Genomic DNA, 13,565 nt, shown 5'->3' on the forward strand with positions numbered 1-13,565 from the left:
GCCTCTTTGACCTGATATCCTGGGCCCTTTCCCTGACTCCCCTCCAGAAGCAGGGCCGAAGATCATTTACCACCAGAAAGGACTTTAGCAAACCCACATTTAGCACAGATTATTTTCCTATTATCCCCTGGCAGAGAATGAGGCTCCTAAAAGCAGCCAAAGCCGATAGAGGAAATGTTTAAGGATGTTTCAGAATGAAAGGTTCTACTCATATAAGGAGTCCTTGTCTCGGAAAAAAAGATAGAAAGGGACTGTGTCATGGAATAGGGGTAGCCTATCAATAAGACAAAAGAGGACCCAAATGGAAGCTAGGCTGTGTTAAAAGCAGAAGAGTCTGCCCCAGGTTTTGTTCCAAGTCAGCCAGGGGTAACATTGAAATACCTCTTTGGTTAGAAGGAGAGATAAAAGTCATTGCTAGTCATATGATTGACCACATACTGGGTGTGTGGGGCTGTGCTGTCAGTAGACATGCCCAAAAGTGTATTTGTGCTGTTTTCTTCTGTTAGCCACGTCAACCTGGATTCTGCAGCCCCTTACTCTTAAATCCTTTAGAGTATGTCACAGGTCTCTCAAAATTCTACATAATTTTTATAATCATCCCCATTTCAGAAACTGGGACTCTTTGTGACATCAGATAAAGCGACTATTGTGTTAGTTGCTTAACCATGATCCTCCAGGATCTCTCTGATCATTTGCCATTCCATTATATACACAATTTTTGTGTTATTCTCACTCTCTACACTGCAATGAATCAGCAATTTGATGGCCTCCATAGTGCCAAATCAAGTGGACACATTTTTGTCTTCTCTTTATTAACTTCTTGTCAGTATTTGAGTCTCTTGCTTTATCTACCATCTTGTGTGTTTGGGTGACAGTCTCCCAGAATTTTCATGCTTGTATGATTTTCTCAGTTGAGATGACGACTCTAGTCACTTTATCATGTCTCTGAAGGATGAGGCTTCCTTGTGCTTCCATTCTAGATCTTTACTGTTCAAATTCTATAAACACCTCCCAGATGACTTCTTTCAACCTATAGCTTCCACTATAACTATAACAAGTTCTCCGCATTTCTAGTTATGCCATAAAATATTTTATGCTATATGGTACTATAAGTTGAACAAAGACCCCTCTTTATGTAATTATTTACTTACATATGCCATGCATGCATAACTATTTACTTTGTATATAAAATGTCTATGTAATAAAAAATGTGAACATTAGAAAGAATCTCAATAGAGATGCTCTAATCATTTCTTCTCCCTCCCCATGGACTATTTTTCTCACATCATTAGCATATATTACTGAATGGCAAACAATTTAGCCGATGGCAAAGATAGAAACCTTCCAACAACTTATGTTTCCCTGTCCATAGTTTCAGCATAGCTGGGAGGGGCTATCTAACCTGTTAAGAAAAAAGACACCATTCCAATACATTGAATACAAAACTGAAGTAGAAATAGTAAAGGCATAGGATAATTATAGAAGTGGCAAGAGAGATGGGTATAGATATTGGTATAGATATAGATTAGATATAGATACATGTGTGCACAACTGCCTACAAGATGTTATATAGAGAGGCACACCAAATTCAAATGCTTCACAGACAAAACAAAATTTATAATCTTTCCCCCAAACTCTGCCTTTCAAGAAAGTAATGATGAAAAGTATATCAGAGAGAAAATTTCTTAAAGGCTGCTGGGAATATTCTAGAAGTAATAAACAATTAGCTTTAAAGGGTTGTCACTAGCCAGATTTAAAAAAAACTGTAACATCACAAAGAATGGCAACAGTAATGTATACATGTTTGTATACATATGATATTTTGAAATTTTTTACATATGATTTTTAAAGGCTTCTAATTGTTCAAAATAATATTTTAAAGAATGACAATGGGATGGGTCATTAGAGAGGAAAAGCTCTTTTTATAGACAAATGCCAGTTAATAAACAAATAAGGATTAATAGATTTAGGAAATCAATATTTTGTAAGAAATAATGAAGCAATTGATTCAAGCAAAAATCATTAATGAATGATAGCAGGTAAAACGTTGTTTAGTATAAGCTATTTAAGGCTGGAAAAATAGTATAGTTGTTGCATTACATGCAACCAACCTGGGCACCCCATTTAGTACCCTGAGCCCTGCCATGATGATTTATAAGTGCATAGTCAGTAGTAAGACCCAAGTACTACCAGGTATGGCCCCCAAACAAAAAAAACAAAACAATTAGCTTTAAAGGATTGTCACTGGCCAAATTTTTAAAAAACTGGAACATCACAAAAAATGGCAACAGTAATGTATACATGTGCATATACATATGATCACTGTCACTGTCATTGTCCTCCTGTTATTCATCGATTGGCTTGAGCGGGCCCAGTAATGTCTCCATTGTGACAATTGTTACTGTGTTTGGCGTATCGAATACGTCACAGGGAACTTGCCAGGGAGCTTGCCAGGCTTTGCCGTGCGGGCGAGATACTCTCAGTAGCTTCTGGGCTTTCCGAAAGGGGTGGAGGAATTGAACTTGGGTCGGCCATGTTGATTTCTTGCAAGGCAAAAGCCCTACCCGCTGTGCTATTGCTCCAGTTCGGCCTTTTGGCTAAGATCGAGTGTAGTATCTGTTCATACATATGATATTTTGAAATTTTTTTGAAATTTATTATGAAATACACTTACATAGTATCAGCCGCCCCACCCCCAAAAAACCCATTACTAGTTAATTAGAGGGGAAAGGGTGTCTTTATTGTGGAGAGCTAAAACTTAGCATCATTAATTATGGGGAAGCAGCTACTATGCACCTCCTGATCTGACATTGCAGGAAAGCTGAAACATCACTGACGTCGAATTCTTGCCTCAAACATGCAACCTGTGTTTGATCATGAGAAAACAACCAACCTTATTCAGTCTGTGGTTTATTCTACAAGACAACTGGCCTGGATGTTAAGAAAAGGTTATGTCATGAAAGAAAAAATTGGCACGGAGAGCTGTTGTAAATTACAGCAGACTAAAGAAGACTTGACTGCCAATGCAATTCATGATTCTAGAGTTTTAGAATTTTTCAAAGTAGTAAGCACCTATTTAGGGTCATCTGGGGGAATTTAAATAGGAACTATACATATTTATACATAAGATAATATTGTATTGATGTTAAATTTCTGTTTTGTTTTTGGCGCCATGCCTGGTTGTGCTGAGGGATTACTCCTGGCTCTGTGCTCAGGATCACTCTTTGCAGACTTTGGGGACCATATGGAGTGCCAGAGATCAAACCTGGGTCAGCTGTGTGCAAGGCAAATGCTCTACCCGCTGTATTATCACTCTGGCCCTGATGTTAAATGCCTCGAGAGGTGCAGTTTTGTAGCATATCCTTGCTCTTACCGGCCAGAGGTATAATATATAATACGAGGATTTGTCTTACATGTTGCTGACCCTGATTCAATCCCTGGCACTGCATATGAACCCCTGAGCACCACCATGGGCCACTTCTGAGCTCAGAATCAGGAATACCCTCTAATTATTGCCTTGTGTGGCCCAACATGCCCCCACCAAACAACAACAGCAACAACAACAAACCAAAAAGAGTGTCCTGCTCTTAGGAGATATACATTGATATCTAGATGTGAGGTAACATAATTCTGTAACTTACAAATGGCCCAGTAAAAAGTTATTTGGGGGACTGGAGATGTAGTTAGGGAGTTAAGGTGCTTTCCTTACATTCAGCTGACTCTGGTTTAATCCCCAGTATCACCTATTGTTCCCTGGACTCTACATATGATTCTCAGAACACTTCCAGGTGTGAGCACTGAGCATTAAGTCAGGTTAGGAATAAGCCCTGAGCATGACAGTTGTGGTGCATCCCCCACCCCAAGAACAAAAGAAAAAATTATTTCTGTGTAGAATGTGGAGAGAGAGAGAGAGAAAGAGAGAGAGAGAGAGAGACTACAGACAGAGTAAAGTATTTAAATTTTAATTGGTGCATTGGAGTTATTCACATACTATGCTTTAGGTGTTTTTTCAGGTTAAAATTTTTCAAAATACAATAAAGGCAAACAAGCAGGCAACAAACTTTTCCTTTGCTCCTGCTAAAACAATGCTTATTGTGCGCCAGATTAAAAGAGGTTTTATTTGGTTAACCTAAGTGTTCAAACTTTTACCTGAAATCTGAGGAAATTATGGAAAGAATTTAAGCAGCAAAGCAACATGATCAGATTAGAAGTCGGTGATGAGAAAGAAGAAAGAGTGCAGGAAGACTCTATCTCCTGAATTTTTCTTTGTAATCCTCTACTGATCTAGATGAACGTATTCTAAATAGTCTACTTTTAAAATATTTTTCTCCTTGGCCTGAAACTTAGAATTTCAAGTCCATGACAAACAACTTGTTTCAGACTTCCCTTCTTGTTCACTGAATGACCAGTGTCTCCCCTTTTCTGCCAAGTTCTCTCCAAAGCAGCCTATATTGGAGGCTGGTGTGACCTTTCTAGCATACAAGCATGACCAAAGCATTCTCTTATTTAAATTTATTTTTCTTCTGGGGTCACACCCCATGTTTCTCAGTGCTTTCTTCTGGCTTTGCTCAGGGACCATATGGGATGCCAGGGATGGAACCTGGTCTGCCAAGTACAGGGTACCCTATTTGCTGTAACTACTGCTTTGGCCCCCTATTTAAATTTTTTGCTTTATTTCAATTTTGGTGTTGGGCCCTGAGCTCAGGGATCACTCTGGGTGGACTTGGGGGAACATAACGGGTTCTGGGGATCAAACTCAGGTCAGCTGCATGCAAAGCAAGTGCCCTACTGCCCGTACTATTTCATCTGTCCTTATTTAAATTTGGTGGGGGACACATGCGGTGATGCTCAGGGTTTACTCCTGGGTCTACATTCAGGAATTACTCCTGTTGGTGCTCAGGGCACCACATAGAATTCTGGAGATCAAACCTGGATCAGCCAAATGCAAGGCAAGCACTCTACCCAGTGTACTATCTCCCCAGGCCCTATTTAAAAATTTTAGATGACGTCTCTGGAGAAATGTTCAGCATTTTGGGCTAATAATCAATACATAGGCTTGTCTGATATCTCCTTGTCAACCACTTTAGCTGTCCCCCCTGCTGAGATCCCATGCCTGTCCTTTGTCCCGGTTCACCTGTTGGGCAATGTCTTAGATGTGCCCAACTTCTGCATATCTTCAGTCTTTACACAATGCTTTCCTGTCTAAAGGAAATGAATGCATCTTCCTTACTTTGGCTGCCTCCACCCTCACATCAGAATTGAACTCATGCTGCTTCTTCTCTGGATGCCTTCCCTAACTCTGCTGAGTCTCAGCTGCTTGCACCTTCATGTTTCCTTGGCACCCACTTAATGACTCCACCATGGTCTTTCTTCTTGTATCTCTTCTCCATTAGATACTCAAGTTCTTGAAGGCAGGGGCCATGCTTTATCTGTGCCTGGCAGATGGTGGTGCTAAATAAATTCTTATTGAGTAAATAAATGAATAAATGTCACATGAATGGGAATATCAGTTAGGGTTCTTCAATTAGAAGCAACAGAAATAAATAAACTCTGGCAGACAGAAGAATTCACTAGACAGATGCTCCATATTACATACACAGGAGCTGAGTAACAAAACCCTGGGAGGGAGAAATGTGCCCAGACTTGGACACTTGAGCAACAGAACATTGTCTATGGAGTTTCTCAAAGTCACCGTCACTTGAAACATTCGACAAACAATGGTTATTTTACACTGAAATCATGGACACTGTTTAGTTTTCCATCTGCATCCTCAAAAACATATCATGCAGTAAAGTAGACACAAGGAAGGAATGGAAACATGGGTCAAATTCCCCAATTTTACATTTCAGATGGGCTGGAGCGACAGCACAGTAGGTAGGATGCTTGCCTTGCATGCGGCTGACACGGGTTTGATTCCTTTGTCCCTCTTGGAGAGGCCGGCAAGCTACCGAGAGTATCCCACCCACATGGCATAGCCTGACAACTCCCCGTGGCATATTCGATATGCCCAAAACAGTAACAACAAGTCTCACAATGGAGACATTACTGGCACCCACTTGAGCAAATTGATGCACAACGGGCGGACATTGATACAGTGCTACATTTGAGATCTCTAATCTCTGCTCTGCCAGTTGGTTATTGTCACACACTTCACTCAGTGACTCTTAAAGATGCTGAGATGACCTCTGTTCAGGATTGTGGTTGCAGGAAAATATTTTTTGCATTTTCTGCTTTCCTTTATAATAGGGACCTACTATCAAGAGTTTATGGAGAAAAAAAATGCTCTCACACTTTCACTGCCCCATGCCTCTCTCTTCCCAGAGAAGCCATGTATGAGAAATTTCCTCCTTTTCTGAGTTGAGAGAGGACCAACCTTGTGATGAATGGATCACTTCCAGGTCTCACAATCATCTCCATTTTACCAACCCAAATTCAAGGTGTCTTCCATCACAAAAAGCCTGCTTCCTGCTCTTGAAATCCTTGCAGGGCCCCTGCTCCTCTTCACTGATCTGGTGAAGGGTTTGAGGGAAAAGTGATAGTGTATCTGCAAGCTGGACACCTTATCAGAGCCAGGGCAAATTCAACCCACACCTGAGAAGTCCCTGGTGACTCCTTCTCCCCTCCCCTAAAGAAAAAATTTCCTATTCTTCACCCCCCATCTCCAGAGACTGTGGCTTTTTATCCTTTATTACAATCCCTCCTTTGTAAACTCTCTTTGTCAAAATGTTCTCAACCAGGATCTTGAGCCAAAGACACTGCAGCCACCACAGCCTCAGAGAACAAGGTGTCCTTTGTCTATAACAAACCCTGAAGAAATGCTAGATTTTGTGCCAACACCTTTGGAAACAAGGGTAACCTATTTCTGTCACCCCGAGAGTTCAACTTTTTCCTTCTTTTTAGGGGTGGGTGGTGGTGGTAGCACTCACCCCTTCTTTTTAGGGGTGAGTGTGGTGCTCAGGGCTGACTCCTGTCTTTGCTCAGGGATCACTCCTGATGATGTTCAGGGGACCATATGAGGTGCCAGAGATGGAACTCTGGTGTTCTGTGTGTAAGACAAGTGCTTAACCTGCTTTTCTATGTATCTATCCAAGAGTTCACCTTTTGGGCAGTAGGGGGCTCTGGGATTATGGACCACACCTTTTGGTGCTCAAGACTTACTCCTGATTCTGTGCTCAGGGGTCATTCCTGGTGGAGCTATATGGGTACCAGAGATCCAACCTGAGTTGTTTGCATGCAAGGCAAGCACCTTGCCCTCTGTACTATCTCTCTGGACCAGAGTTCACATTTTAACAGGGTAAAAAGAGGTAAGAGACAGCTATGCTTATACTCCCACAGGAGAATGTGAAAGTGGCCACTTTGAAGAAGCCCCTAGAGTACGAATCTCTTGATAATTCTGACAAAAGCCAAAAGAGGAGTCTTGAGCTGGCCTGCCTTACTGCCTGCTGGGCCTGGTCTTGAAGACCCCCCATCTCTCTCTGTAGGCACATGGCCTCTGCCTCAGCTGGGACCTCCCTGTAAGGAGCATTCCCTAGTGTTTCACACATAGACTCAGCCTTTAAGCATCTGGAATGTGCTCTCACCTCCTGGAGCTCCAGAGGGCATGCATCTGAAGTCCATAAATATTGTAAGACTGCAACTCTGTGTACTCCTGCAGCTGGGGGCTCGTCCCAGAGCAGGCCCAGATGGTTTTGGCATAAAGCTGCTCACTTGCTGTTCAGAAATATGACCTGAAACAGACAGAAAACAAAGATGCTTAGATCTCCCAGCTGCTCAGCGCCCATGTCCTGGCTGGCCTCTTCCCTACCCCCATCCATTGGTGCCTTGCTGACCTCTGACCCAGTTGACCCCTCATCTCATGCCCACTTTCTTGCTTCCTGGTCTGAGTTCCCCCACCAAAATACTTGACCATACGGCACCTCATCCCACCCTACAGAGTCCTTGGTTCCTTCCTGAATTCCAACTTCAACTTTCATTTGATTTGTGACAGACTCCTAGGTACCACCTTCCATGGCTTTCTCTACAATGAACTTCATGCTCCTTGAGCTATGTTGCAGCTTGGGGTGTTCTCCATTTGGGTGTCTCTGGAGATGTGGTAATTATTGTCATTGTTGTTCTCACTATCACCATCACTAGTAAAGGACTGTATTTGAAAAGCACTCAATAGCATTTTAGGTAGGTTCCTATGTATTTGCTCTGCATGACCTTCTTTTAGTTTTGTGAATCAGCAGTCTTAGTTACAGCTGACAGATGGAACTGGGTTCCAACAAAGTAGGTGGCTTGATCAAAACCAACTAATAGCTGGAGGTAACTTTGACTTCACTTCTTCTCACTCCTGAACAACAGGTGACACAAGGACTGAGACAGGGGAAACATTTGGTCACAGAAATATTTGGGTTCCCATACCAAATGGGGGTTAGATGTTCATTTGTTTTGTATTTTTGGGGAGCAGGGATTAGACTCAAGACATCATACATGAAAAGCAAACACTACCACTGTTTTACCAACAGGCTACATCCCTGGTCCAAGATTTAGCCAGTTTCTTTTGAGCCTTTCATACTAACTGCTTCTTTTAAAACAATAACACAAACTTCCTTATTTGTCTGGAGTCATACTTCAGAGTGTCTGTGAGAAGTGACAGAGGGTGAAGGAAAGCATGGCAAGCACCAAATACCCCTGAGAACACGGGTCACCTTCTTTCTCAATTAACTGCCCTTCACATGCTACTATGGGATTCATTACTTATTCTGTGCTCTTCCTTGATTTGGGAATATTTCAAAAGCTATTGAAAATTCTAAAAGCTAAGGTTTTTTCAGATGCTGCTATGCCTATCCAAGGGCCATTTGTTCCTGCCAAGCAAGTATAAGTTCCTCCTACCCATGAAGCCCCATGCACATCACAGGGGTGTACAGGATGTAAAAATGTAGTCTAGCACATTGGATAATCTAGCACATTTGATACCAAGTGAGGCTTCTTCGCCTTCCTTTTTCACCTGATTCAAAATATTAATATTCATTTGGTGAAATGCCTCCCCAGACAAATCTTAGTAGCTCCCCCTTTAGCAGATGTGGTTGACCTTCCATTGGGTGCATTAAAGTGGAAGAACCAGCAGGCTACAAAGGGGAGGAGCCCTGTGTGTCATTTCTGTGTTTCTGAACTTTGCTTTTGGGAACAGGTTAGGACAACAATAGGTGAGTGCAGAATGGGCCACATGTCTGCACACCCACAGGTATGTCCCTCTGTCCAAAAGGAAGCTCTGCCTCTTTGCTTGAGACAAGATGAAAGTAGCACCTTCTGTTTGGAACTTATTTTCATTCAGACAACTCCACCATGATAAAAACCCTTTCCTCTGGTGGATGAAAATCAGCTTTGGAATAGGAAAGTACTTGGAGTCACTGGGGAATGAATATAATCTCCAAAACACATTTACTGCTCACATTCAAATGAAGATTAAATGATTCCTTTAATACTCATCAACTCTATTAAACTTCATAGAAGCAAAACCTTTTGAAATAAATTAGCCAGACACTTGCAGGAAACAACAGGCTTCTGCGGCTGCATTCTCCTCCGCCATTACCCATCCTCCTGTCAGCCCAGGGAAACAGCCTGACAAAGAGGAAGAGTAAGCAGGGATGATAACTAGCTTCTGTGCAGGGCATGTCCATGTACTTAGCAGGATGTAAAACAGTGTGACTGTAGCATGACATTCAATTTCCCCTACAACTATGGAAGGTAACTGCTATTTTCATTCTCAATGTGGAAGAAAGAGCAAAGAGGGTCGGGAAATCTAGAAAATGGTAGACTGGGATTTCAAGCCTGATTCTCCATATCCTGTGCTGTGATTCTGTTTGAATATGTGTTGAAAGTAAGTCTGGACCTTCGGACCACATATCATAAACCTAGAGCTTGATCATGAGTTGTCTGGGTTCTACAACCTTACCACTTAGTACAAATTTGGTCTCTGTTGCATTCTAGAGAGCCTCAGGGTGATTAGTTGATTTTGTTTATCTTGCGTGTCCTCATCTATAAAATTTAGATGGTAATTTTAACTATAGTAAAATGCAAAAAACAGTGTCTGATATGCCATAAGTAATCATAATCAATGGCAACAGGAACAGAGAACTGTTAAAGGTTCATTAGTATGCCAATAGAAGTAAACTCCAAGACAAAGACTTAAATGTAAGGCATTAATTAGGATGCTATGCAAGGAAAGTGTCCCAAAAAATTCTGTTAGAGAACTGGAGAAGTATGGCAGGAAAGGAAACTGAAAGGGGGGCATTGGGCAAATGAGAACCCACTGCTGTTGGGAGCAGGTGTGAAGCTTATGTTAGGAATGACCCCAAGTGAAGGATGAGGAAGCAGAATCATTTACTCTCCAATTCCACAACCATTGGCTTAATATGGATCCTGAAGGAACCAAGCCCCTGGCCCTTCATCTAGTTCATGCTCTTCTAGAGAGATTCCACCAGGTTGAGAAATTTGGGTGCTCGAAAATAATACTCTTGTAAGAACTCCAAAGATGAGTGATAGAGAATTATAGGCAGAGCAGCCATAACATCTGTTATGGTTTCATTCAGTGCTTGTCTTGAACACTGTAGACTGGTCCTTAGCAAGGCCCTTAATGACTAGGACCCACAAAGAGAGAGCACCCACATTCATGTGACTTCCAGATATGAAGTTTCTAGATTCTACTATGGTGTCTTTTGAGGATAGTTTTCTTTATATTTTAGAAGTCATTTCTCAAACCCAGATCACATAAGGTTTAAGTGTGTGTGTGTAGTAAATGAATGGGTCCCTAGAGCAGCAGTGATAATGATAGGGGTTACCTTATCTTTCTTGTGACTCAGCACCCTCAGTCAAAAGCAGTGTGCTCAAGATTCTAGACAAGAAAAGCCCTAAGCTTGAAAGGATCCCTCTCTGGCATTCCTCTGGTCTCACCTTCTTATGCGGTCAGTGGTACAGCTCTTACCCAGTGACTCCTCTCTGAACATAGATCACAGAGTTAATACATATATTGTAATTCTAAGAAGTCATGGAGTAGCTAATTTTGAAGTGGGTTTGGACATGGAAGCACATGCTCTCATGGATACACGTAAGGTCTCTCGTGATGTTAGATGGAGATATGGATGGAAAGAAAAGGACAGTGAGTCAAGGGCCAGGGGTCCTCTCTTCCATGCCACAAGATTCTCAGGAACAACTCTGAACAGTTCAAGTATTCTAAAACCAAGCTGAATTTATAGATTATTATAACATTATACAGCGGTAGGGTGTTTTCCTTACAAGCCGCCTGCCCGGCCGAGCCGGGTTCGATTCCTCCACCCCTCTCAGAGAGCCCAGCAAGACCTAGAGTATTTATCCCGCACAGCAAAGCCTGGCAAGCTACCTGTGACGTATTTGATATGCCAAACATAGTAACAACAAGTATCACAATGGAGACTTTACTAGGCCCACTCGAGCAAATCAATGAACAACAGGGGGACAGTGTTATATCTGTCAAGGTAGGACGATGGACATATTTTACTTAGCAACTTGTAAGTTAACTATATCTTGTGAATAATTAGACATATGGTATTCAGCTTTTCTATATTTGCAGATGTTAGCAATAGATCCAGGTCTGGGAAGAGACCTGTGTCCGAATCCACCTTAGTGTGGTGGAATCTACCTGCAAAGATAAGTAATGGCAAATGATAAGTAAATGGCAAATGGCATCTCCTACAAAGAATGAATTGATGAACGTTCACTGTAAAGACTGTTAAAGTAGGGGCTGGAGTTATAGTACAGTATCATGTTTTTCTTGCACACAGCTGACCTTGATTTGATCCCCCAGCATTCCATATGGAATCCTGGCTACTGCCAGGAGTAATCCTTGATCACAGAGTCAGGAGTAATCCCTGAGCACCACTGAAGTGGCCCAAAACAAAATAACCCCCCAAAAGGATGTTAAAATATAGCTGAGCACAAGAAGGAATAATTTCACTACACCAATAGTAATATAAAGTTTAAATTTATTCATTTACATGTTTTATGAGTATAGTGTATGATGACCACAAAGCAACAAAGCTAACTGTATCTACTTCTTGGTAACCTGAGGCTTCAGAAATAAAATTTTCAAGATTTTTCATTCATTGAGCAATGTGATTGTTGAGAAATTCACAAAATATTATTAATATCACCATTATTATGTATATTATTAAGGTAAAGGTAAAGGTAAAGGCCCTCCCGTTGATCGTCGATTTGCTCGAGCGGGCCCAGTAACGTCTCCATTGGAGACTTTATTGTTACTGTGTCTGGCATATCGAATACTCTCGGTAGCTTGCCGGGCTCTCCGAGAGGGGCGGAGGAATCGAACTCGGGTCGACCATGTTGACCGCTTGTAAGGCGAATGCCCTACCGCTGTCTAACCATGTTGTGGAAAATCCTTTAAGAATTTTAGCAAGAAATTATTTCTTCCTGTGCCTTCTGAACAAAAGCATGACCCATCAAAGTTATATTGGTTAGAGTTATAGAGGTATAGAAAAGTGTTAACTATTTAATGACTTCCAGTGGTGGTGGTTGTGGGGAGAATTGAAAAGAGTGAAGAAGAGGGAAGTAATTAGGTTCAGGCATATTCATTCTCTTTCTCATTTATGAATCCATCAACATTTACTAAAAGTCTACTGTATGCCAGACACAGTCCTATCCCTAAGGAATTCACAGTATAAGTATGGCCACTTTTGAGATTTGGCTTTGATGGAAATTTTTGTTGGTAGTAAAAAACTCTCTATTTACTGCTCTCAGCTTTCAAGACTCAAGAAAAATTTGGGAGGAAGGACTTGGGCTATGTCTTGTGATATTCTGGGCCTACTCTTGACTCTCTTCTCAGGGAATCAAACCAGGGTTGTCCATATGTAAGGCAGACACCTTAACCCTTATGCTAGCTCTTGGACCCCAGACTCAAGAAATTTTTCTTCACTTATGGATTCTGAGTGGGATGCCTGATGTCATAAAATCAAAACTTCTAGTGCTGGAAAGATAATAAAGTGGGAAAGGTCCTTACCTTGCATGTGCCCAAAACTGGTTTGATCCCTGGCACTCTATATGGTTCCCTGAGAACCCCAAGGAGTAATTCCTAAATGTAGAGCAGAAATAAACCCTGAGAATTGCAATATGGAAACAAAAATGTTTAAAACCAAAACTTCCTTCCTCACATACCTTTGTATTTGGTGAGAGATAAGTACATTCTAGCCAGGCGAATCTGAATCAAGAAGAATTGTGTTTTAAGTTTTTACCTTAAGTTAAGGGAAAAGTAGTTCTTTCTCTTTTGGTAGGAGCTCTGAGATTAGTAAAGCTTGAATCTCCCAAGGTACAGCATATTAAACCAAGAAACCCATGAAACCTGAGATGGAATGGACCAAGATATATCTTGGAGATATTGTCAGCAGATGAACTAAATAGCAACTGATGGTGGATGTTTCAGTGATGCAAACCAATTATTCTCATTTCTGTTTAAACAAGCTTTTGGCCTTCTTTGGGGTCCCTGCAATCAAAAAATTCTAACTTATACAAAAGTGAGAAATAATGATTACAGA

Source organism: Sorex fumeus, unplaced genomic scaffold, assembly GCF_029834395.1.
Source record: "Sorex fumeus unplaced genomic scaffold, SorFum_2.1 ptg000086l, whole genome shotgun sequence".
NCBI lineage: Eukaryota > Metazoa > Chordata > Mammalia > Eulipotyphla > Soricidae > Sorex > Sorex fumeus.